The 26008-nt window shown below is 45.8% G+C and overlaps 1 long non-coding RNA gene across 1 annotated transcript in view; it reads right to left on the bottom strand.

Moving 5' to 3' along the window:
• Window positions 1-23269, bottom strand: part of LOC142244134 (uncharacterized) — a 302411-nt gene extending 279142 nt beyond the window's left edge. The window contains exon 1 of the long non-coding RNA XR_012724447.1: window positions 22399-23269. This is a non-coding gene — a long non-coding RNA (uncharacterized LOC142244134). The remainder of the gene's footprint in view (window positions 1-22398) is intronic.
• Between the last annotated feature and the right edge of the window lie 2739 nt (window positions 23270-26008).

Genomic DNA, 26008 nt, shown 5'->3' with positions numbered 1-26008 from the left:
ACGGCAAACAAAAGGGGGAGAGAGGCTGCAGCATCTTCCCTGGGTGACCCCCATAGGGACTCAAAGTCGGGGTCACCCCAAACCACCAAGGGCTAAGGAAGGCGAGTCAGTAGTCACCCTCATAAAGTCAGCCTGAAGGATACCTGGTTCCCACCTGGTTCATCTCAGCTACGCCCGGGCTACTCACCCTGCCATCAAATGTGAGTAAAGCCCTTGAAAGACAGTTCTGCCTGTGTGGTCATTCTGCGACTTGTGGTACTACAAACCTACACAGGGCCCTGGGGCTTGCCTCACTCTCAGGAGGCTACTACATCCGACTGCACCCACCATCAGCCCCAGGCGTCCCCTAACCTGCAGTGGCGGTCCCCTCTGACCGCAATACTGAGAGTGGCGTCACGATCAAAACCGAAGATTCCCTACCTGTGACCAGCACCAGCTACGTGGAGTCCCTGAAGGTATGCACCGATACAACACCTGTGGGGCTTCACATATGTTCAAACTGTGCCTGCGTAACTGACTGCCGCGGTGCATGATGGAATAGGAGAACAGACAAAACTGGTGATTATGTATGTAGATATGCAATAAATGAAAACGTTTTCTTTACAGCATGAAATTACAGGAGGGATTTCCGGTCGTTGATTCCTATATTATTCCCAATTACCCTTGCCTGGTATCAATAATGCACGGACACTGCTTGTGACTTGGAAGAAATTGGCCACAGCAGCCCTTTATTGCCTATTGTTTACACACTAACACAAGGGGGCGCCGTCCAACGGGCGTCCCCAACATTTAACAATAGGTAATACCATAATAATACAGTACGTATTACAATACGTAACCCTGGGTAGGCCCGGTCCAGAAACCACCTTCCACCACCAAAACATGATCCCTGGCCGCAACACACACCGAGCCGGAGGTGAGGTATTAATCACCTACCGATCAATAACCCCCACCTTGCAGGACCCATGCCTGTAAGATCCCTGTAACCAGAGCCACTATATCCTACAAGTGACTCTCTAATCAAATAACATTATCCGGTAAACCGCCTCTGGACCAGACCTTCCCCTGCCATAAGTCCGGTCCAGAAGCCATACTCCACCACCAGAACACAATCCCTGACCGCAACACACCAACCCAGAGATACGAAGCATTGATCACATACGGATCAATACCTCAACCTTGCAGGACCCCATGCCTGTAAGATCCCTGTAACCTAAGCCACTATAACTCACAAATGACTCTTCAATCAAATAACATCTGTTAAACTGCCTCTTGACCAAACACCTACTCCTGCCGTAAGTCCGGTTCAAAAGACATATATCACCACCAAAACAAGGTCCCAGGCAGCAACACACCGAGCCAGAGGTAGGACTCGGAGGCATTAATCACCTACGAATTAAAGCCCCAAGTAGCATCAATCATTAACTGTGCCTCAAGCCCTACATTTTACTCTTCACCTCCAACCCATTATCATCCCCGGCCGCAGACCACCAGCCCAGAGATATGAGGCATCAATCACCTACGGATCAATCCCCCATGTGCATAACAGTAAGGGGTACTTTGCACGCTGCGACATTGCTACTGTGATATTGTCGGGGTCAAATCGAAAGTGACACACATCCGGCGCCAGTAACGATGTCGCAATGTGTAAAGCCTAGATGCGCCAATAAACGATCGCAAAAGCGTCGTAAATCGGCGATCTGTATAGCGTCGGTCATTTCCATAATGTCGGTACGATGTTGTTCCTCGTTCCTGCAGCAGCACACATCGCTGTGTGTGAAGCCGCAGGAGCGAGGAAGGAAGGAGGCGGGTCGCCGGACAGAGCGATGTCGCAGGGCAGGTAAGTCCATGTGAAGCTGCCGTAGCGATAATGTTCGCTACGGCAGCTATCACAAGATATCGCATCTGCGACGGGGGCGGGGACTATCGCGCTCGGCATCGCTAGCATCGGCTAGCGATGTCGCAGCGTGCAAAGTACCCCTAACTGTGAACTCAAGACCTTAAAGCCCGTTAGCGACTTTAATTTAACAATATCCCCAGCCGCAACCACCAGCCCAGAGATAAGAGGTATCAATCACATATGGATCAAAACCCCCATGCCTAGCAGAACCCCGTGCCTGCACTGCACCTGGATTGAGAAGCATCAACCCAACCACTCCTGCGATTACCATATCATTAAAATGGATCACTGACCATAACAATGGTCCCATATATAAATGAGATTTTAGTCACCAAGGGAGTAATACCATTACCCAAACCAAAAAACTCCCGAGCTTTCAATTACATGTCACCTGAGCCACCATACCTAACCTGTGACTCCCCGGCAACCACCAACTCTTTAATATATAAACCTTGGCAACAACACTGACCCATATATGAGACATTGATCACCAACGGAGCAATACCTCCACCCTGCAGACAACCTTGCACCTGCAAGTCACCAGTAACCGGAGCCACTGTACCTTTACATCATATACATACCCATATATTCCCACATTACCACCCATTTTATTCACCCACTTACAAGAATCCCCAAATGACAATATACATCACAATCTATAATAAAATATTCTCTATTTTCTTTTCCTCTTGTTTGTTTTTTTTTTTTTTTATACAACACACTTTCTCCACTTCTTTCTTTTGTTTTTTTTTTTTTTTATACATAATGTCTTTTTTAAAATTGAATAATTATACATGCATAAAAACACAACAATAATAACAATACACAACAATAATAACAATACACAATAGAAGGGAAGGTGGGTTGGAAGATGTCAACAAGGAGGTGCAAGAGGAGGTAACTGACCCCCATCTCCTCCTATATACCCCATGAAGCACCCCCCTTTCCTACCACCGCTCTCCACCCCCTAACCAATCACCCTCTTTTCCCTCATTCCTATACTATCACCGTTTAACCCTATCAACTCCCTACCCTCTAGACTGTCATGTCGCCCTTACACCCTATAGGTTCCATGGCTTTCTTTAACCCCTTCACGACCGCGGGCATTAAAGTTACGTCCTATTTTTACGTGATTTAACGACCAGGGATGTAACTTTACTGCCTAAAATTCATTTGATTGCCGTGGCCATAACACCGGCTTTCAAATGATGTCCCCTGCTGTTTGTTACAGCAGGAGACCTTTGCTTGATCCTAGGGGGGTGGCATCGCCACCCTCCATCGACGATCGTTGTGATTGGCTGTTCAAATCTGAACCACCAACCACATCGTTCGCACTGGTTTCGGCTAAAACAATGCAGCTGTAGCAGATCATAGCTGGAGCTCAAACATGGCGCCCTCCAGCCCCTAAAGCACTGATTGGAGCGATCGTGCTATGACATGCAATCGCTCCAATCAGTGTGCAGTGGGGCGGTCTAATCTGGATGTGACCGCCGTCCCCAGGCTTGTGGTTGTCTGGGAAGCCCTCCCCCGACATATCTGCAGCGTGCACCGGCTGGTACTTATAGTACCACGCCAACGCTGCCATTGCTGCCACCGCTGCTGCTGATGCCACCACTTCTGCTCCCTGTGAGTATTGCGCGTTCCCTGCGCGTTCCTGTGATTGCCCCCTGTGCGCTCCCGTGATGGCCCTGCCCCCTGCCGATCTGCCCCCTTGCTTCAATCTGCCCCCGCGCGATTTTCCCCCTTCCAGTGTACTCCCCTGCCGCGATCTGCCCCCTGCCGTGATCTGTCCCCCGCTGAGATCTCTATTCTGCTCCCATTCTCCTGCCTTTGCTTCTCCGGTCTCCCCCTCTCCCCTCTCCATTTGCTCTCCCTCTCCGATGTACCCTACCTGCCTTCACGGGGTCGTCCGAGGTCTTCACTGGCCCGATCACATCTGCCTCCATCGCTGGGTCCTTCCTGGGTCTTCTGATGAGCTGTCCAACTGCCTGCCTGCTGCTCCTATAAGAAGCTGTCCACTTTCTGCCTTCTATTCCTCCTGCAGTTCTTCTGGTCAGTGATCCTCCTGCAAATGTGAGTATAATTTTTTTTTTTTGTATCCCCTGTCTGTTTTTACACCACATCCGTCCGTGCGTCCTGCCAAGGGCTGATCAGTGATGCAGATAACGTATTTGATCAGTGGTCAAATTTCGGTGGGACTTTTTTTTTTTGTCCGTAGCCTTCGTTGGTTTTTTGCACCTCATCTGTGTGTGTGTCCTGCAGCGGCCGAGCGCTGATCAAGAATGCACATAATGGATTGGCCAATTTTTGGCGTGACTTTTTTTTTTCCGTATCCTCGACGCTTTTTGTATCTCATCTGACCGTTTGTCCTGCAGGGACCGCTCAGTGAAGCACGGCGTCTGTGCGTTTGAAAAGTCAAATGGCACTCCTTCTCTTCTGAGCCCTGCCATGCGCCCAAACTCAGGAAAAATTGCACAATACGTTTTATGGTGCAGTTTTTTCTGATACTGTAGTAAAAGAAAAGCTACCTGGTTGAAGCAAAAATTTTGTGGTAAAAAAAAAATAATAATTTTCACGGTTCAACGTTAACTTCTGTGGAGCCCCTGGGGGTACAAGAGGCTCACCAAATATCTAGATAAATTCCTTGAGGGTATAGTTCCAAAATGGGGTCATTTGTGGGGGAGCACCACTGTTTAGGCACCATAGGGGGTCTCCAAACGTGACATGGTGTCCGCTAATGATTCCAACCAATTTTGCTGTCAAATGGTGCTCCGTCTCTTCAGAGCCCTGCCATGCACCCAAACAATTACTTTCCACCACATGTGAGGTATCTGCATACTCAGGAAAAATTGCACAATACATTTTATGGTTCATTTTGTCCTGATACCCTTGTGAAATAAAAGGCTACCTGGTTCAAGTAACAGTTTTGTGGAAAAAAAAAATTGTATTCATTGCTCAACAATATCAACTTCTGTGGAGCCCCTTGGGGCTCACTAAACATCTAGATAAATTCCTTGAGGGGTTTAGTTTCCAAAATGGAGTCACTTGTGGGGGAGCTCTATTGTTTAGGCACTTCAGGGGGTCTCCAAATGCAACATTACATCAGCTAATGATTCCAATCAATTTTGTTGTCAAATGGCGCTCCTTCTCTTCTGAACCCCACCATGCACCCAAACAATTACTTTCCACCACATATGAGGTATCGTAGTACTCGGGAAAAAATGCACGATAAATTTTATGGTGCATTTTTTCCTGATACCCTTGTGAAAAAAAAGCTACCTTGTTGAAGCAACCGTTTTGTGGTAAAAAATTTTTTTTTCTTTTCACGGCTCAATGTTATAAACTTTTGTGAAGCCTCCAGGGGTTCAAAGTGCTCACGAAATATCTAGAAAGATTATTTTAGGGCTCTTGTTTCCAAAATGGTGTCACTTGTATGAAAGCTCAAGACCAAACGATCTCCAAACCTGACATGGCGTCTGCTAATGAGTCCAGCTAATTTTGCGCTCAAAAATTCTAATGGCGCTCCTTCCCTTCCGAGCTCTGTCATGCGCCCAAACAATTGACTTTTACCACATATGAGGTATCAGCATACTCAGGAGAAATTGCACAATAAATTTTATGGTGAAATTTCTCTTTTCTCCTTTGTGAAAATGCAAAATTTTATGGCTAAAGTAACATTTTTGTGTTAAAAAGTTAAATTTTCATTTTTTCCTTCCACATTGCTTTGGTTCCTGTGAAGCACCTGAAGCGTTAATAAACTTCTTGGATGTGGTTTTGAGCAGTGTAAGGGGTGCAGTTTTTAGAATGGGGTCACTTTTGGTTATTTTATGTCACATAGGCCTCTCAAAGTCACCTGAAATGTGATGTGGTCCCTAAAAAAATGATTTTGTACATTTTTTTGGAAAAATGATAAATTGCTCATGAACTTTGACCCCTTCTAACGTCTTAACGAAAAGAAAATTTGTTTTGGAAATTGCGCTGGTAATAATTAGACAAGTGGGAAATGTTATTTAGTAACTATTTTGTATGACATATCTCTCAGATTTATAGGCATAAAATTTCAAAGTTTGAAAATTGCGAACGTTTCAAAATTTCTGAAATTTTCACAAATAAACGCCAAAAATATTGGCCTAAATTTACCACTATCAGGAAGTACAATATGTCATGAAAAAACAATGTCAGAATCGCCGGGATCTATTGAAGAGCTATAACCTGTCAAAGTGACACTGATCAGAATTGCAAAAAAATGGCCCGGTCATTAGGGTGTTTTAGTGGCCGGGGGTGAAGGAGTTAATTAAAAACTTCCCAAATTGCCAATCAATAAATATCTATTGAGCAGGGGCGTAACTACCGTGACCAGCAGCTTATGGGCCCGCTCTGCAGATCAGCATGCAGCTCCTTTCTGTCAGAGAGGAGCTGCGCTGTTCTGGTGCAGATGACGCGGCCGCTATATGACCCGGTGCCCCCGTCATCGCGCACAGCGCACAGCAACAATGAAGCGTAGAGCGGTCCGTGCAGCTCCACGCTTTATCATTCTCCCGCTGTGCCTGCGTGGTGACGTCACTCCTGTACGACTGCTGTGCTGAGAACACAAGGGCGGGAAGACGCCGACGGCAGCAGCAGGGGAACAGGAGGGAGGTAAGAACTTGTTTGTTTTTCTTTGTTTTTTTTTTTTTTTTTTTTTTTTAAATCTGTGCGTACATGGTGACCAGAGGCCTGGGGGGGCTGCATTATACATGGAGCATGAGGGGGGCTGCCTGCATTATACATGGAGCATGGGGGTCTGCCTGAATTATGCATGGAACATGAGGGGGCTGCCTGTATTATACCTGAAGCATGAGGGGGCTGCATTATACATGAAGAATGGGGGGTCTGCTTTATACTTGAAGCACGGGGGGCTGCATTATACATGGAGAATGGGGGGGCTGCATTATACATGAAGCATGGGGGGGCTACCTGCATTATACATGGAGCATGGGGGGCTGCATTATACATGCAGCATAGGGGGGCTGACTGCATTATGCATCGAGCATGGGGGTGGGCTGCCTGCATTATACATGGAGCATGGTGGGGCTGGCTGTATTATACATGGAGTAATGGAGCATGGGTGTCCTGCCTGTATTATACATGGAGCATGAGGTTCTGTCTGCATTATACATGGAGCATGGGGAGCTGCTTTATACATGGATCATGGGGGGGCTGCCTGCATTATACATGGAGGTCTATGGGGCTACATTATACATGCATGGAGGTCTATCGGGCTGCATTATACATGGAGGTCTATGGGGATGCATTATACAACATGAAGGACACCTTATACATGGACAATAGGGGTGCATTATACATGGAGGAGTATGGGGCTGCATAATACAAAATGAGGACACCTTATACATGAACTAGGGGTGCATTATACATGGAGGAGTATGGTGCTGCATAATACAATATGACGTTTTATGGGATTGTGTTATAATACATATAGGACTATGGGGGCTACATTATAATATATGGAGGACTATGGAGCCTACCTTATACATGGACTATGGGGGTGCATTATAAAACATGGAGGACTATGTGGTGCAGTATAATATATGAAGTACCATGGGGTGCATTAAAATATATGGAGGACTATGGGATGAATTATAATTTATGGAGAACTATGGGACATTCATTACAATAATTGGAGCACTATGAGGGCTACTTTATAAATGGAGGACTATGGGGTGAATTATAATACATGGAGAACTATGGGAAATGTATTATAATACATGGAGGACTATGGAGCTGCATTCTAATATATGAAGGGTTATGTGGGACCCTTTATACAATATGGAAGGCTATGTGGGGGCCATTATAGTATTTGGAGAACTATATACAAGGGGGGACAAAGATGCATGGGATAGGAACATTTTGTGCTGAGGGAAAAGGGCTCTCAGCACCCAGCTTTCCCATGCTCTGCTATACATCTCTCAGCACCCAGCTTTCCCATGCTCTGCTATACATCTCTCAGCACCCAGCTTTCCCATGCTCTGATATGGGAAAGCTAGGTGCTGAGGTAAAGATGTATAGCAGAGCATGGGGAAGCTGGGTGCCGAGGACAAGATGGATATCAGACCACAGGAAAGCTGGATGCTGATAGAGGGATTTCAGATCATGGGAAATCTGGGTGCTGAGGGTAAGAGCCAAGTGTCAGCAGCATTATCCCGTAGCCCGAGTGTCCGTGTCATTGTCCCCTACCCCAAGTGTCGGTGTACGTGGAGGGGGGGGCCAGGGCCGAACTTTGCAGCGAGGCCCATCTAACTCTTGTTACGCCACTGCTATTGAGCTTACATTTGCTGACTTTTTGGGACAGGCTTCCAGAGATTACTTTTTTAATGACCTTACCATTCCATGCCAAGCTACTTTCCAAAAGTGTCGTCTTCAGTGATGTTTTAATTTAAAGGATGCCTGGGGAATGTTTGTACTTTCCTAGGACTCCGCGTAGTCTCCCATTTTTGGAGGCACCTGAATGTTCCAGGAGAGTTGGCAACTATTAATTAACAAACTTGGATATAGATTTTCATCTTCAGAAAACAGTTCACTTTCTGGGCTACAATGAAGATCCCTGAGGTTTTTTCCTTCTACAGTAATAACTATTGGGCCTCTGCGCCAGTTTAATATTCTTCACTGATGAATGCTGGTATTGAATGTAGTTTATCAGTGAATGTTATTACATAGATTGACAACTTCTTATTGACTGTGTGATGTTAGTCCTATATATTCAGAAATGAGTTTGTTCTTTTGTCATTGAGTTGTAGCCATCCCATTTGAAGTATTGATTATATTGGCACAATTCTTCTTTACTCACTGTCTTGGAAAGAAAAGCTACAGCTAAATATAGAGCTTGTCAATTAGTGAGAAGAATGCCCTTTCAGCTCTGAAGCTGCTTTTAAAGAAGCCAACAAATGTCACACATTTCATTTATTGATTGAATATCAGTATTTAGATAAATTAAAAAATGTCAGTAGCTGGTTTTTTTATTATTTTTTTTCCCTAAATTTTACTGTTTTATTTGAAAGTGTCTCTAATTTTTGGACTTGTTACAGTTTTAGGTCTGTCTGCCCCAATGCTGATTAGAATGTAAAATTCTACAGTACATTCAGTTTGTAGTAATGTCTTATGATAATTTCTAATATCTCCAATACTTCCTACGGATCTTACCACCCCCTTACTCCATCCCCACACATGCCATGCCATTTACGCTGTGTGTGGTATTTAACCTGCCTCTGTTATTTTAATACTAATATGTATCACCAAGCTACGAATTGCCCACTTTAGATAAATTATGTGAAGAGTGCAATTACTGGAGAAGGACATTGTCATGCTAGGTACGGGGAAGTACCAAGTGAATGGGGAAAGGGAAGGGAAACTCTGTGTCTAGAGGAGAGGGAGATGGTGACCCCTGACGAAACTTACTGCTGGTCCCTGGGGTCCCTCACCACCCTAGATAGGTTCTGCACCTATGTGTTGACCCGGATACCTGACCCTCGGTATCCCTAGGCCTAGGCCCTAAATAGGGAATGGATGGGATGAGCTCTTCGTCAACCCCACTAAACACTATAGATAACACAAGCCGGGCACACTTTGAGAAAATGCATAAACTACTTATCTACAGATGACAGGTAGAATTTCAGCAACAATACCACAGAGGAGTACAAGACACCTCATTGCAACCAAGGCTTGAATGAACTGAAAATATCACCAGCACCAGTCCAAGGAAGGAAGGGTTATTTAAGCACCAAGATAATGCTGATGACCAGAAGGCAACCTCCTGCTGGGTCTAAAAGGAGAGAGATGAATCCAGCAGAAAAGCTGCCTATACCAATTGATACTGACAGCAGGATCAGTGGAAAGTCAGGTATCATTCTTCGCAGCCAAACGCTGTGAGTGACCTTCTATCACCCATGACACACCCGTGACAGAAATCATGTTTGGAAGGATAGAAGAAACAAGGCAAAGAGAAAGTCTAGCAACTCAATGACTTGATGCTTTAAAGATAATAGCGGTGAAGAGCCTGGTGGACCTATCTAGGCTTGCACAAGATCGATCTTCTTACAGAGCATTCATCCATCAAGTCGCTATGGCTCAAGATCAAGCTGAAGGACGTTAAAAAAAGGTTGGAAGCAGAAAGCAGGTTGGCAGCAGCAGTTGGAATATAAAAAAATGTCTCAGAAGTGAGTTGTAAACAGGTGCCAGAAATGCAAAATGCAATAAGGGTGACTCAGTGGTGACTGAAACAGATTTTTTTTGTACGTGAACAGGGAGTTGGGAAAGTACTGGGTAAGTGGAAGGCAGTACAGAAAATTACAGTGAACAAATAGGCTTATATTGTAGTTATCATTATCAATATACACAGTTACAATTGACTGATCAGTTGCATATATTCACTGGAGATTATGGCAAACAAATTACTTTAACCCTTTCACGACCAGCCGATTTTTCGCTTTCCATTTTTTTGTTTCACCATTCTTCTTCTGAGAGACAGAACCTTTTTTTATTTTTCAGTCAATTTGGTCATGTGAGGGCTCATTTTTTGTGGAACGAGCTGTACTTTTAAACGAAAGTTTTACCATATAGTGCACTGGAAAATGGCAAAAAGAAAATGTAGAAAAATTGCAAAAAAGTGCGATAGCACTATTGTTTTTGAGATATTTTATTCACTGTGTTCACTATATGGTAGAAATGATATGTGGGTATGATGCCTCAGGTCAGTGCATGATTGTAGACACCAAACATGTATAGGTTTACTTTTATATAAGGGGTTAAAAAAAAAATCGGAAGTTTGTAGCGTCCTCATTTTTCAGGATCTGAGGCTCAGTGATAGCTTATTTTTTGCGTCTCGAGCTGACGTTTTTAACGGTACCATTTTTGCACAGATGCTACGTTTTGATTTCCTGTTATTGCATTTTGCGCGAAAGTTGTGGCGACAAAAAAACGTCATTTTGGCGTTTGGAATTATTTTGCCGCTACGCTGTTTACTGATCAGATTAATTGATTTCATATTTTGATAGATCGGGCGTTTCTGAATGTGGCGATGCCAAATGTGTGTATATTTTTTTATTTTTTAACCCTTTAATTTTCAATGGGGTGAAAGTTTTTTAAAACTTTTTTATTTACTTTTTTTTATTTTAATAGTCCCTCTAGGGGGATCAACAATCTGATATCTCTGCCCCAACTGCTGATTATATCTATACAGCTGTAAACAGCAGATACGCTCACTTTCTGCTTCACTGGGCTGCGGGCCGAGTGAAACTGAAAGTAATTCATGGCAGGTACAGGAGTCATCACATGACCCTGTGCTACCATGACAACTACCGGAAGTCACGTGATCACGTCACGTGACTTCCGGTATCGGGTGGTAAGTAAAAGTTTACCGCGATCGCGATTATAATGGCGCTGTCACATATTGACAGCGCCATTTCAGGGGTTAAACGGCACGAGCAGATAACGATTCTGCTCGTGCCTAGCAGGCACACATATCAGCTGTGAAAATCAGCTGAGATGTGCGCCGATCGTGGCATGCTGTCGTTAAGGGGTTAATAACCCAATCCCGGTCCTTCTGTCAGGGAAGCATCAATGTTCCCTACTTATAGTATGAGATACTATTAAGCAAGGAGAGTTAAGGTCTATAAATGTTAACGGTACACTAAACTTGGCACAGTTAAGTTACAATTCACTATGTCCACAGTTTAACTGTGGTGTTTAGCTATTCTCTCTTAGTGCCATACATCAAGGCAGGAAGTAATGGCCCGGGTCACTAGGATACCACACTGGAGCAAATGTTAGTTTCCTGATCCTCAGCTCTCAATGTTTGATCTCTGCTGCTTGACCAACCGCATAGTTTGGTCCTTCGCTGGAGATGGTGCTCTGTGCTCTGGCTTTGGTGCTTGACCACATAGTCGGGTCCTTCTTTGGTGACGGTATTTGTTCTTCCGTCCTTGGGGTCCTTTGGCGATAGTATTAAGTGTTCGATTTTTGGGTTCCACTGGTGACAGTAGGGCTCAGGTCTTCCTTGGACCCAGTACGCTTCCAGATGCTTCCACTACAGACAACACAACCCTTTTCTGTTGAGTAAATGTGAGCTTCCCCGGTGAGCAAGGCCCCAACGTTGCCTCTTTGTTGTCGGACCAGCCTTTTATATTTTGTAACTGCGCCACAATTGTCACCTGCCCGGTAGTCCCCTTACAACTCTTCCCTCGAGGAAACACACTCCTTGCAGTTCAGTTCCTGGTGATTCTGGTTTATCAACAGATGGCAATATTGGTCTACAAATGCTGTGGATCACTGAATAGGAGCGTCTTCTGTCAGCAACTCCCTTATAGAACTATGTAGCGCCCTGGAAAACCAGGTAGATGTACACATAGGCTCCCGCATAACACCCATCTTACAAAGGGTTAAATCAGCCGACCTGAAACCCTAGTCACACCCCTCAGGGAAGGACAGACACACCAGTGGGCAGGACCAGGCGGTTAGGAAACGCCCACCTAGGGGTCTAGAGAGCCCGGGGTGGGAAAACAGTGAGTCCAGTCTGAGTTTAAGTTTGGAGTGGAGGTGAAGCTGACAGGTGCCAGGGTCGGAGCCCTGACACCTTGGCTAGGTGGCAGATGGTAGCCAGAGTCTGCAGTAGACGGGAAGACGGCTGCCAGAGATCCAAGGTGGACCGGAGCAGGGTTGGAGCCCGCTGGTACCGACACCAGAGAACTGACCCGAAAACCATGTGCACAGAGGGGGTACTTGGACCCTGAAGCCAGGACCGGCACTGACGGCCTAGCTAATTAACCAATTAAGGGCAGGATTTTAGGTCCTGTCCCAACCTAAGTCCCGAACAGTAGACAACCACCCACTGAGAGGGATAGGGCAACCGCCAGGGCCCGTAGATCCCAAGAGTCAGCGTTAGATGGCCACGGCTCCCAACCAAAGTACCGGGAGTGGACTCCTGTGTTTCAAACTGGGAAGTCCTACCTACAACACATTGAGTGCAGAGGAGAGAGACTTTGACTACCAACCCGGGTGCGGGATCAGATACACGTGTCTGCGGCAGCCGGCCACCATCACCTTGGTTTACCACAGGACTTGTGTGCTTTATTCGACTGTGAGTAACATCTCCGGCCTGGCCGGGTGCGCCGGCCCCTGCAATCACCATCCTCAGTATAGAGACACTGGGCCCCGGGACATCCCTCCCTACCCATGGAAGGGTTAACATCCAGCTGCCAGCCCAACGTCCCCCGGGAGCCCCGCAATGGTAGCGGAGGTGCTATATCTCACTACAAACCGTGGGTGGCGTCACAGACATTTTACAACCAATCCCGTATAAATACGTCCCCCTTTTATTCGGAGTGTGCGCGCGACCCCCGGGTCCAGAGAACCCCTCGAGCCGTATCGTAGATTCGGATCTGAGCAGCACTGGCTGCTGGCACGGGGGCGGCACAACTATGGTAAGCTTATTAGATTAGTGACCTTTTAAACTCTGCTCCATCTTCAGAAGCCAATAACAATTTTCTTACTTTTTTCCTAAATGACTACTTTATTTCAGACGCAGACACACAGTATCATTTTTTGCAATGTATGCAGCTGCATGGTGGTCCGAAATGTAAGTGACCCACTGTCACCTTACAGAAGCATCCTACTGTTTATGTAAATGCTTGAGCTAATGCATTTCATGGCAAACAATCAGTGATGGATTGTGATATAGAAGGATTCAGATTTTTCTAAGTTCTATATTTTGTTTAGTATTAACTAATCTTATGGTCTCATATTATGTTTAAGATTTTTCTCTAGGTTTTATATTAAGTCTAATATTTTCTTATCTCAAAGGCAAAGATTTAAGAATATTTGTGTTATGGGTAGCACACTATGAAAGACATGAGAGATAAAAGTTATCATAACATATTCCTGAGAAGGGGCGGCTGATGAAACTTCCAATGAGAAGCACATCCGGCGCCGGTAACGACATCGCAATGTGTAAATCCTAGGAGCGATGATGAACTAGCGTGAAACAGTCAAAAATCGGTGATCTGTGTCACGTAGTTCATTTTCATAATGTCGCTTCTGCTGCAGGTATGATGTTGTTTGTTGCTCTAGCGGCGTCACACATCGCTGTGTGTGAAGCCGCTGGAACGACAAACATCACCTTACCTGCGTCCTGATGGCAATGCGGAAGGAAGAAGGTGGGCGGGATGTTACTTCCCGCTCATCTCTACCCCTCCGCTTCTATTGGCCGGCCGATTAGTGACATCGCGGTGACGTCGCAGTGACACTGAACGCAGCTCCCCCTTGAAGGAGGGATTGTTCGGCAGTCACAGCAACGTCGCCGACCAGGTATGTGCGTGTGAAGCTGCTGTAGCGATAATGTTCGCTACGGCAGCAATCACAAGATATCGCATGTGCGACGGGGGCGGGTGCTATCGCGCTAGACATCGCCAGCTGATGCTAGGGATGTCGCAATGTGCAAAGTACCCCTAAGAGGGCCTAGTCCCACAATTTGGCCTCACAGGTGATCTGGTAAACTGACTTTGAGTCAGAAGAAAACAGCTATAAATGCTAGGTATGGAGGAGATGGAAGAAAAGGGTTAATCCGCACTGCTAGAATAAGATCACTGAAGATAAATGTGGATTTAGACAACAGATTTTATTGTTCTACTCTTTTCGGAGCTGTATAACCCCTTCTTCAGGAACAAAAATCAAGAATGTGTACAGCTCCGAAACGCATAGAACAATAAAATCCGATGTCTTAATCCCCATTGATCTTCAATGATTTTCTTCTGGCAGCGCGGATTAACCCTTTTCTTCCATCTCCTCCAATGCTATCTTCAGGGTTCTGCAGCAGCCTTCCTTAACACGTGGTTATAGTGGTTGTGTCTATAACAAGTTAGTGCACCTAAGTAAATTCTTTCTGCTACCACCGGATAAGACACCATTTATTCCCCCCTTCTATGTCATTTCAGTTTCATGATATACAAATGCTAGAGAGGCATAAGGCTGCTCTATGATAAGAAAATCCAAGGGGCTCATACATTTTTCATGCATGGAGGCCCTCTACTGTCTATGTCCACCATTATTAATAGAACACTAACCTTGTTGTCCTCCTAGTAATTCACAATGCAACTTCTGTTTTTCCAAAGCAGTAAATAAAAGAAAGAAAAAACTACTTCTACTCCTGGTTACCAAAATATAATAGCAGATTCTGCCAAGCAGAAAATATAGCCCAATAGTCCAATATAATAGTGGATAATAGCAAGGACTAAAACTTAGCTTTTAATAAATACATTAAAAAGGTACCAAAGTGCTAGTGCATGAATTGTGCAAATAACAAAAGGTGATGCCAAAATGGCAATAAATCAGAACAATCTCACCCAGATCTTCTCCATGGATAAGATTAGACACCGGTCCGGGGTTGATCACTGGCTGGAAGAATCAGGGCAATGCGTCGGGTGATGGAATAGCAAACCCTGTCGTGCCCCGTGATTAGACTTCCGCCCTGACAAGGGCAGCCCCAAATAAGTTGTCTGCCCCACAACCACAAAATGAAAATATATGTACTCCCGACGCGTTTCCCTCTTAATAAAAAGAGTTCCTCAGGGGAGAGAGATCAGCCTGCAATGGCAGGAGAGAGAAAAAGATCGACCTGCAGTGGCAGGGATCAATACAGGCTAGTGGATCAAAGAAGACCTATGTGCCCGGGTAGACGGTGATACACAGTCCCTAAAGCCTCCCACCACTTTATACATGTTCAATAATTGTGATTACCTCCAACTGTGAAGAAGAATCCTCAAAGGGCGCAATAGACTCCATTGCTCAGTGCAGCATTAGCGTCTGAGGTCATTTCCGGTTTGACAAACCTCCGACTTCCGCGTTCCACCCTGGGACGCATCGTTCCCAGTCGCACCATACCATGAGGTCACTTCCAGTATAGCGGAACTCATTCCATACTGCAAATACATGCAGTCAAATGGCAAGCTGGAGCGTGCCTTTAACAGCTTAGCCGCATCCCACTTTATATATAATAATGGACAGTACATTAACGCAGTGTCCGTATTTCAAATACAAGCGCCGTGACTTCCGGTTTACTATCACAGCGACGCCCACAAAGAGAGGGACAACCAAAGTCACCAATCAGAAAGTATTGGGGCGTGTATTACTAAATCAGCTCATAACCATAGGTTGTGGCTGGATTTACTAATGCTAGCGTTCCTAGTAATAGGTGACGCAGACATGCATCAAGCATAAGAAATTGAGCAGGCGCTCATAGCGAGCAAGCACCTAAAACACATGGGTGATTAACCCTGTAGGTGCCACCTTATGGAATAACATACGGTAACCAAATAGGCAATAGCGAAGCTATGCAGATATTCTGATGCTAATGCTATCAATCATGCATAATGATCAGAAAATTACTGTATCAGTGCGGCCCTGAAATGAATAATTATCCTTAATGTGCCATGGAGGTAGTGACCACGAAAGAACACCAAAAGTGCCAGTACATACACAATGATTGCATGATAAAATTAAAAGGGGGATTGTTGTAATAATGAATAAATACAGGGAAAAATACTGTTTCCCTCTAATTAAAGAATGACCAGGCTGGAGTCCAATATTTTAATGAAAAAATCCATGCCTGATGATAAACCCCCCTGGACCTGAATGAACCTCAAAATAAGGTAAGGACCAGACAAGAGGGCTAATCCAAAAATTGGTCCATGAACAAAGTTGGCGCTCTAAAGAAGCGTAACGGCTAACGAATACAGAGTAGATAAGTTATATGAAGCAACCATAATTGATTTGCTCATTAAGACCATCTGGATGAAGGGTTTTTAGACGAAAGATCATCCTTGCCTCCTTCTGCAAGAGAATGCGATTAAGATTACCACCTCTGGGCGATAACTTCACTCTAAGGATGCCCATGAAGGAAATGGCCTCTTTATTAGAAAAATGACATAGATTCATGTGTCTGGCAATAGGGGTATCACGATCATTCCTGATGTCACCCATGTGCTCGCCAATCCGTCTGCGGAACTCACGTACAGTCTTGCCTATATACTGCATCCCGCAGTGACATGTAGCAAGGTACACAACACCCTTTGTTTTGCAATTGATGAACTCCCTAATGACTAGGGATTCACCCGTAGACGTGCTAGTGTATCCATTGCCAGTTCTGATGTTTTTACAGGCAACACATGAGCCACATTTGAAGCACCCAGATGGTTTACTCGGGATCCAGGTGGTTACATTATTGGGTGGCACAAAGTGACTGTGAGTCAACCGATCACCCAATGATCGATTCTTACGAAACGTGATCCCTGGTTGTGGTCTGATGTAATCCACAATATCCTTATCCATCCCAAGGATCCCCCAGTGTCGCTCGAGTATCTGTCTGATGGCCGGGACACCTTTGGTATACGTTGTTATGAGTCTAACAATCCCCTCCTCATCATTTCCTTTAGGCTGAGGGGACAGAAGTTTCGTGCGGTCCTGGTCCAAAGAATATCTAAAGGCCTGTTTAAGGACTCGATCTGGGTAACCCTTGTCCAGAAAGCGGGACCTAAGATCAGTAGCCTTTTCCACAAACTCACTCCGATCAGAACAATTCCTTCTCAGGCGGAGGTATTGTCCCTTAGGGATACCCCGCCTGAGAGGTAAAGGGTGATGACTGTCCCATCTGAGAAGTGAGTTTGTGGCGGTGGGCTTCCTATAGATTGTTGTCGTCAGTTTACCAGCCGGATCAATCGATACCATAAGATCCAGGAATGACAATCTATCTGGATGGATGACGTATGTGAAGGTCAGTCCCAGAGGGTTAATGTTAAGCCCATCAACGAACTCAACAAACCGCTCCCGAGGACCCCTCCATAACACAAAAACGTCATCAATGAACCGAACCCATAAATCAATCATATCAGTAAATGATGTCATAGAGTCTTGAAAAACCATGGTGTCCTCCCACCAGCCCAGGAACAAATTGGCGTAACAGGGAGCACAAGGGCTCCCCATTGCCGTGCCCCTGAGCTGGTGGTAGGTGGAGCCATCAAACAAAAAGTAGTTGTTATGCAGAACAAATTTCATTAGGGAATTAATCAAGTTGTTATGTTCCTCAAATTGCTTACCCCTAGTTGCCAGAAAGAATTGGATAGCATTAAGTCCTTGTTCATGCGGAATGGAAGAATAAAGTGTTTCTACGTCTATGCTGGCCAAAAACGTATCAGGTCCCACTACAATGTCCTCAATCCTGCTAATAAAGTCCAGACTGTCACGGACATACGAAGGTAGAGAGGTGACAAATGGATTGAGAATCTTGTCCAGATAGACCCCAACATTGTGTGTGATATTGCCCACACCTGAAACAATAGGTCTCCCCCTAAGGGGGTTTACCCCCTTATGAACTTTGGGGAGTGTGTAGAATGTGGACATCAACGGAAAATCAGGCACCATAAATGTGGATTCCTCCCTGCTTATTAGACCATCAATCTCCGCATTGTTGAGTAAATCCTTCAGCCTTTCTTTTGCAGTCCCAATCGGGTTACCAGTGATCTTTCGATAGGTATTAACATCCTTCAAGATATTCAAACAGACATCACGGTAATCGTTCACATTCAAAACAACTATATTCCCCCCTTTGTCCGAGGGCTTAATAGTCACAGAGGTATCTTTTTCTAAACCACACAATGCCTGCATTTCAGCTTTCGTGAGGTTATTCCTCTGTTCCATCCATGAAGCTGCTGTTCCCGTCATATTCAGTTGTTTTTTAGACAGGGCCAAAGTATCCTTGGTCACCTGATTAAGGAATATGTCAATGGCCGAAATGTCAGAAAGGGTAGGTGGCATTTTTGTACTTGGATTTTTTAGAGAAGTGAAGGGGCCTCTACCAGTGATAGATGGAATGGGCTCGTCCAGGCCTGCCAATAGCCTTACGTCGTCGATCATATCCATCGGTATATCCACTCGGTACAAACTTTGTTGTCCTTTTGTTTAAAGAATTTTTTCCAGCGTAATTTTCTGTAGTTGGTCCCTTTCAGCTTGAAACTAAACAGGTCCCGCTCACCCATATGGCTAACGGAGTGAGCTTGCTCTCAGGGTTCACGCTTGGGATTTTCTGGACTATGCAGTGGGAAAGGCCTATCCCCCTCGTTGCGCTAGTACCCCTATTTTGGAGTGGGTGGAGAACGTATCTTGAAGGCTCCGTCTTCGTCGGGTGAATTACCAGGACGCCTGAAGCTACTTCCTGACCTGGGGTCCACATACCCTGTCGTGCCCTAGCCCCTGTCCGGTGATGGCAGAAGGCTGCCGGCTGTCCTCCTCGGCAGTCCGTGCCCCTTGTCACGATCCCCTGCGACCGGGGTCCAGCTCCTACCAGGCCCAGACCAACGTCTGCCACCTAGTAAACGAGGAGCCCAGCTCCTGATCTCTCCACTTGAGAGTCACCACTCAACTAATTTACTGTCTCCTAACACTCCTGACCTCCCCTTAACCAACCCCCCAAGTGGCCAGCCCTTCAGGCTGTTCACTGGTGTGTCTGGTGGGTGTGGTGCAGAGTGTTCCTGGAGTTTTGATTAGCTTGTTGATTAGCTTGTTGATTAGCTTGTTCTTAGCAACACCAAAGGTCAGAGACCTGCAACCAAGGAGAAGATGGATATCATGCAGAAGCGCAGATTGCACAATACCCTGTGACGACCTGATAGGCTAGGGCGTCACACTTACAATATCACAGCAAAGTTAGCTATCCTGTTTATATCTCAATGGGTTGATCTCGATGGACCTAAGTCTACCTTCAACCTTAAACACTGTGAAACTATGAGTTGTGGAAACAGATTTGCTTGCTGTGCTACGCTGTTTCTGTAACTTCGATTCATTTATATCTTAGCTAAATTAACAGCATAATGCTTATTGCTTTTCCTTAAATGGCATTGTGGCGCCCCAGGACCTGGTCGCCACAACAGCATTGCCCTCCCAAAAGGGTTAATGCTGAGCCTGGAGGTAATTGGGAGATCTATTGGCCAGTAAGTTAACACTCAACACAGTTCTCCCTCCGGCCAGCAGGGGGAGCTCTGAACCTGGAACTTCAGGGAGCATTCCTTAAGTCTGGCTGGAAGGAGGAAGTGTTAGTTAGTTTGGAGACAGGAGTGAAAGAGTGCAGACGCAGAGTAGTGCTGCCTTGTAAACTGGGGCCTAGAGCTGGGATAGCTTGGCCCAGTGAAGCAAGGGGAGCAGAGAGGCACAGCAGAGACTCGGACATCGGAGTCTGTAGTTGCCAGGGCATAAAATCCATCCCTGGTGGCTGAATCCGGAGGGCAGGAGAGCTGCAAGCCCCTGCCCCAGAAGCAATCTGAAGGTACAACTGCATCCCAAGGGCCTGGTGTGGGCTCCAGCAGAGAAGCACCAGAGAGGGCCTGCGCAGTCTACCACACAGAAGAGGGGACGAACAACAAGTCCCAGCAGCAAGAGGGCAATTGCTAACCCAAAGTGCAGTGTCCTAAAACAGCAGAGAAAGATTAAGGAGTAGGCCTCATACTCAACTGGCCAAAGATCACCCCAGGCACTTCCAGGCCGGCCGGATCATCTATACCATCTGTGACGGTCTCCCTGGACTAAGTTTCTGCCGAGTAAAAGAGGAGAAGGTAAAGAGACTACTGTTTGTGCCTGTTTCTTTCATTGCTTGTCGGCCCTGCACCGTGTTAGTCACGCAGCACCATAGACTTCCACAAGCACCAACTGTGCCCCGGGCATTGCTCCACCTGTGGGGAGCAGTACTAACATTGCTGCCATAACATCATCCCGGTGGCCTCACACAGCAGCGGCGGCTTAATAGCCGCATACCACAGGTGGCGTCACGAACACAAACATTAAAGTCATCAGCCACATATTCAACTGACACCCACCAGGGCCACGGAGCCGGGCCCAGCCACCACTGACTACCACCGGACTAGTCCGGCCCGGCACCGGGTGTCCCATAGCCCTGGGGTGGGCGAGTCAAATTTTGGCGTCACGAACAGGATTTCGTGCCCGGTCACACCGGGTACTGTGCGCCTGAAGAACTGTGTAAAAGACTGTGTACTGGTTGTAAATTGCCGCCGCCATTAGCCGCGCCGAGCGCAGGAAGAAGGGGGGCGTGCCTGACAAAGAGCGCGAAGGGAGCGCGCCATCAGAGCAGAGCGCTGTTAACCCCGCGCGACCCGGAAGAAAATTTGAAAAGGGAACGGAGCCTGGTAAGGTTCACTAAGGGGGAGGAAGATGTCCGAATCCGAGGGAGAGCAGGTGGCTGCCATCGCCCAGGGCGCCGCAGCACCGGCCGAAGTAGTCCCAGTCGCCGTCGCCCCAGCCCCCACTATAGCGCCGGTAATGCCGATCACCATGCCGTACATACCAGGAGCAGAATGGCTGCCGCAGTACTCCGGGGAGTCCCATACCTTGAGTGACTTCAGAGAAAGCCTGCACAGCTTGTTCCGGGTGTATCCTCTGACTGAGAGCCAGAAGGTGGGCATATTAATGGGACAGCTAGCCGGCGCAGCCCAGCGTGAAGCGAAGTCCTGGCCTGATACAGATAAAGGGACAGCAGCCCAGATACTGGCCAAACTAAAGAGCACTTTTGACACCCGCACCGCAGCAGAGATAAAGATGAGATTCTTTGGGTGCAAACAACGGGCCACAGACAGCATTAGGGACTATGCCTTAAACTTGCAGGAGGCCCTGAAAGCAGTTAAACAGGTGGACCCAGAGAGTGTACGTGAAGAAGACAAACTCCTAACTGAGCAGTTCATAGAGGGGCTCCTGTCAGATGCCCACAGGACACAGCTGCGTATCCTGGTCCTGCAGAACCCTGCTCTGGACTTTGCAAAGTTTAAGGACCAGGCCATCAGGGTACTGAGAGAATCTACACCGAATGACCCAGTACCCCTCCGGCCTCTTGCTATCACGTACCCCGGGGTGGTGCCTGCAACACGAGCCACTGCAGGGGCTGAGGCGCAGTCCCTGGATAAGGATCCGGAACACAAAACATGGGAAAGAGTGAGCACAACTACACCAAACATATACTGGAAAATCCAGGATAATGGAATCAAGCAAGAGGAGTCCCTTGTTGCATGCAAAAAGTGTGAAAAAGTTTATTAATAACACAGAGAAATATTGTTAAGACCATTTAAAAATGGGAAAGATCAAAAGAATGATCTACCCATGAGCAAATTGGCACATCACCAACCAAAACCTCATGAATTAATATAAAGCATACTAGCTCACAAAAGCAGTACCAAAGGACAGTATACAGCAGTACATAGTCACCAATTGTAGGATTCACATAAATATGGTACAGATCAAAGAGAGCTAATACAATACCAGGTAAGTAAATAGTGAGGGAGGTGGTGTGGGTGCGCCTGCCCCACGCGTTACGCCACCATATGTGGCTTCATCAGGGGTAAGTTGAGGAGTGACCAGAGCCTAAATATATATATACAAAAGGACCATTAATAATTACTAACCGGTGGGTTGAATAAACCACTCACCAAGCAGGTGAGGAGGGCAGAATCCTCTGTAATCTCCCTGTAAACAGGAACCAGGCTGTCGGCGTGCGTTCCACAGTGGAATGCAGCACCATGTGATCCGGTCATGTGACCGGAGTGACGTCAAGCCCCGCCCCTCAACTCCTATGGAGTACAGAGGCAGTTATCAGCGTCATTCAGAGTCTGGTATCACTAAGGATACCACAGATAAGACCCTGAACAGCAGATGTGCACATCTATTGGTTCCATAGTAATGTAATCCTTTTAGTGTAAAACAGGAAACTGGTCACCCCAGTGTGTGCTGAAACAAAAGAACGACTTAATATTTTCTCTGCAAGGACAATACACATTTAGATACAATATAATGCACAGGTGCAAAGCAACAGGAATAAGCAAACAAACAGGTATACAAATGGAGCAGAGAATGGGTTAATTGCAGACACAGTAAAGCATCCTAGAGAAAGTTTATATGGAATTCTCATGTTTATAGTGGAACAAAGAGGAGAAGGTAAGGGGAGCCCAATCAAAATGCAGGATAAAAGTGTCTATTTTTTATAGTACCCAGTAAATAAAAGATTCTCATTAATGCCATTGGGCATAACTGTATCAAGCTGGAAAATCCACCAGGATTCAGTTCTCAGGAGTGCCGGAGTGGGATTACCACCTCGTATATTGCTCAAAACTTTATCCAAGCCAACCACGGTTGTATTTCCAATTCTGCTCCCATGGTGTCTAAGATAGTGCTGTGCCACTGTAGAGATCGTTCGTCCCTGTTTAAGATGTTTAGAAGCCAACGCAATGTCCGAGAAGTGTTTTTGAATACGATGTCGCAGCTCCTGCAAAGTCTGTCCGACGTAAATGAGTTGGCAAGGGCAGGTGAGAGCGTAAACAACGTTCTGGGACCTACAGTTCACATAATGTCGTAATAGGTACGACCTCTGGGTGCGATGGTTACTAAAATTGGATACAGGAGACATGAATTGGCAAATAGAGCACTGTCCACATGGGAAAGATCCCTTCAAAATGGTTCCTCTCCCAATACGGGTGGTAGGTCGTGTGAAGTGGCTCCTACAAAGGTGGTCCCTCAGATTTGCTGATCTCCTTGCTGTAAGGAGTGGTCTGGAAGAGATAAACTTTTTTAGGTTGGAATCAGACAACAAGATGTTCCAATTTTTATTCAGGGTCTGATATATATCTGACCACTGACAATTAAAAGTGGTTACCAACCGTGGTATTCTTTTGTTGTTGGTTCCTCTTCCGGCCACCTCTTCTCCCCCTCCTTCTGCTTCGCTTGTGTCTGTAGATAAAAAATCAGTAGACGAGCCTTCGCCCGGATTAATTGAGTGGCTCTGTTTAGACACAGCGAACCGAGATCTTCTATTTCCTTGATGGCTCCACCTATAGGCATGGTTATCCTCAAAGTCTTTCTTGTCGCGAGCAAATTTTCTCTTTTTGCCGGCAATAATGTCCTTTTCATACTTATCAATGTTTTCCTTCAATTTGACTAAAAATGGTTGTACCAATGTATTATTATCAAAGATATTAATTTTAAGCTCAGTTGCCTTAATACTTTCTTTGATCTGTACCAGCAAATTACGATCATGTCCTATCAACAGTTCAAGCAATATGCCAGAGCACTGAATGAGACCCCCTTCCCAAAGACCTCTGAAGTGTTCATCCACCTCCCAGGAGGGAAATATCTGAACCCTCAGTCCACGGGGAATAATCTTCAATTTTAGATACTGTTCCAGGCTCTTGATGTTCCACCATACACGGATATATCTTTTATGTAAATTCAAAAGTTCATCACATATAGCCTTAAAATCACCGTCTGCTGTGTCAGGAACCTGACAATCAAACACCGCTGCCACCTGATTGTTCCAAAACACCTCTCTTGCTTCCAAGTCATAAGCCATAGTAGGGCTCATGTAATCCAAATCAGACAGTTAAATCAAACTATGATAGTGTGCACAAGTCCCTGATGGTGAAAAACCATAGAACAAGGATCATAGAACAAAATAGGGACGGCACCACCATTAAATATATATAGGTAATGGAAGTGTGCTTCAACCCATACCGGTGGGCCAATTTTTTCGTTTAAGAAGAAATTGCAGTGCACAATCTGATTTTCTTGTACAGGCACAGGATCTGTCCAAACGATTCAGAACGAGAGGTTATCCACGGAAGATCATTCATCGAGCATACCAGAAAGCCATCAACACGGACCGCCATACTTTGCTGAAACCTAAGGACCATAAGCCCAAAAATGACTCTCCACGGTTGGTAACCACTTTTAATTGTCAGTGGTCAGATATATATCAGACCCTGAATAAAAATTGGAACATCTTGTTGTCTGATTCCAACCTAAAAAAGTTTATCTCTTCCAGACCACTCCTTACAGCAAGGAGATCAGCAAATCTGAGGGACCACCTTTGTAGGAGCCACTTCACACGACCTACCACCCGTATTGGGAGAGGAACCATTTTGAAGGGATCTTTCCCATGTGGACAGTGCTCTATTTGCCAATTCATGTCTCCTGTATCCAATTTTAGTAACCATCGCACCCAGAGGTCGTACCTATTACGACATTATGTGAACTGTAGGTCCCAGAACGTTGTTTACGCTCTCACCTGCCCTTGCCAACTCATTTACGTCGGACAGACTTCGCAGGAGCTGCGACATCGTATTCAAAAACACTTCTCGGACATTGCGTTGGCTTCTAAACATCTTAAACAGGGACGAACGATCTCTACAGTGGCACAGCACTATCTTAGACACCATGGGAGCAGAATTGGAAATACAACCGTGGTTGGCTTGGATAAAGTTTTGAGCAATATACGAGGTGGTAATCCCACTCCGGCACTCCTGAGAACTGAATCCTGGTGGATTTTCCAGCTTGATACAGTTATGCCCAATGGCATTAATGAGAATCTTTTATTTACTGGGTACTATAAAAAATAGACACTTTTATCCTGCATTTTGATTGGGCTCCCCTTACCTTCTCCTCTTTGTTCCACTATAAACATGAGAATTCCATATAAACTTTCTCTAGGATGCTTTACTGTGTCTGCAATTAACCCATTCTCTGCTCCATTTGTATACCTGTTTGTTTGCTTATTCCTGTTGCTTTGCACCTGTGCATTATATTGTATCTAAATGTGTATTGTCCTTGCAGAGAAAATATTAAGTCGTTCTTTTGTTTCAGCACACACTGGGGTGACCAGTTTCCTGTTTTACACTAAAAGGATTACATTACTATGGAACCAATAGATGTGCACATCTGCTGTTCAGGGTCTTATCTGTGGTATCCTTAGTGATACCAGACTCTGAATGACGCTGATAACTGCCTCTGTACTCCATAGGAGTTGAGGGGCGGGGCTTGACGTCACTCCGGTCACATGACCGGATCACATGGTGCTGCATTCCACTGTGGAACGCACGCCGACAGCCTGGTTCCTGTTTACAGGGAGATTACAGAGGATTCTGCCCTCCTCACCTGCTTGGTGAGTGGTTTATTCAACCCACCGGTTAGTAATTATTAATGGTCCTTTTGTATATATATATTTAGGCTCTGGTCACTCCTCAACTT

This window comes from Anomaloglossus baeobatrachus, chromosome 6 (genome assembly GCF_048569485.1).
Source record: "Anomaloglossus baeobatrachus isolate aAnoBae1 chromosome 6, aAnoBae1.hap1, whole genome shotgun sequence".
Lineage (NCBI taxonomy): Eukaryota > Metazoa > Chordata > Amphibia > Anura > Aromobatidae > Anomaloglossus > Anomaloglossus baeobatrachus.
The sequence above is the reverse complement of the archived record's forward strand: the minus strand, read 5'-3'. Positions and strand labels throughout refer to the sequence as shown.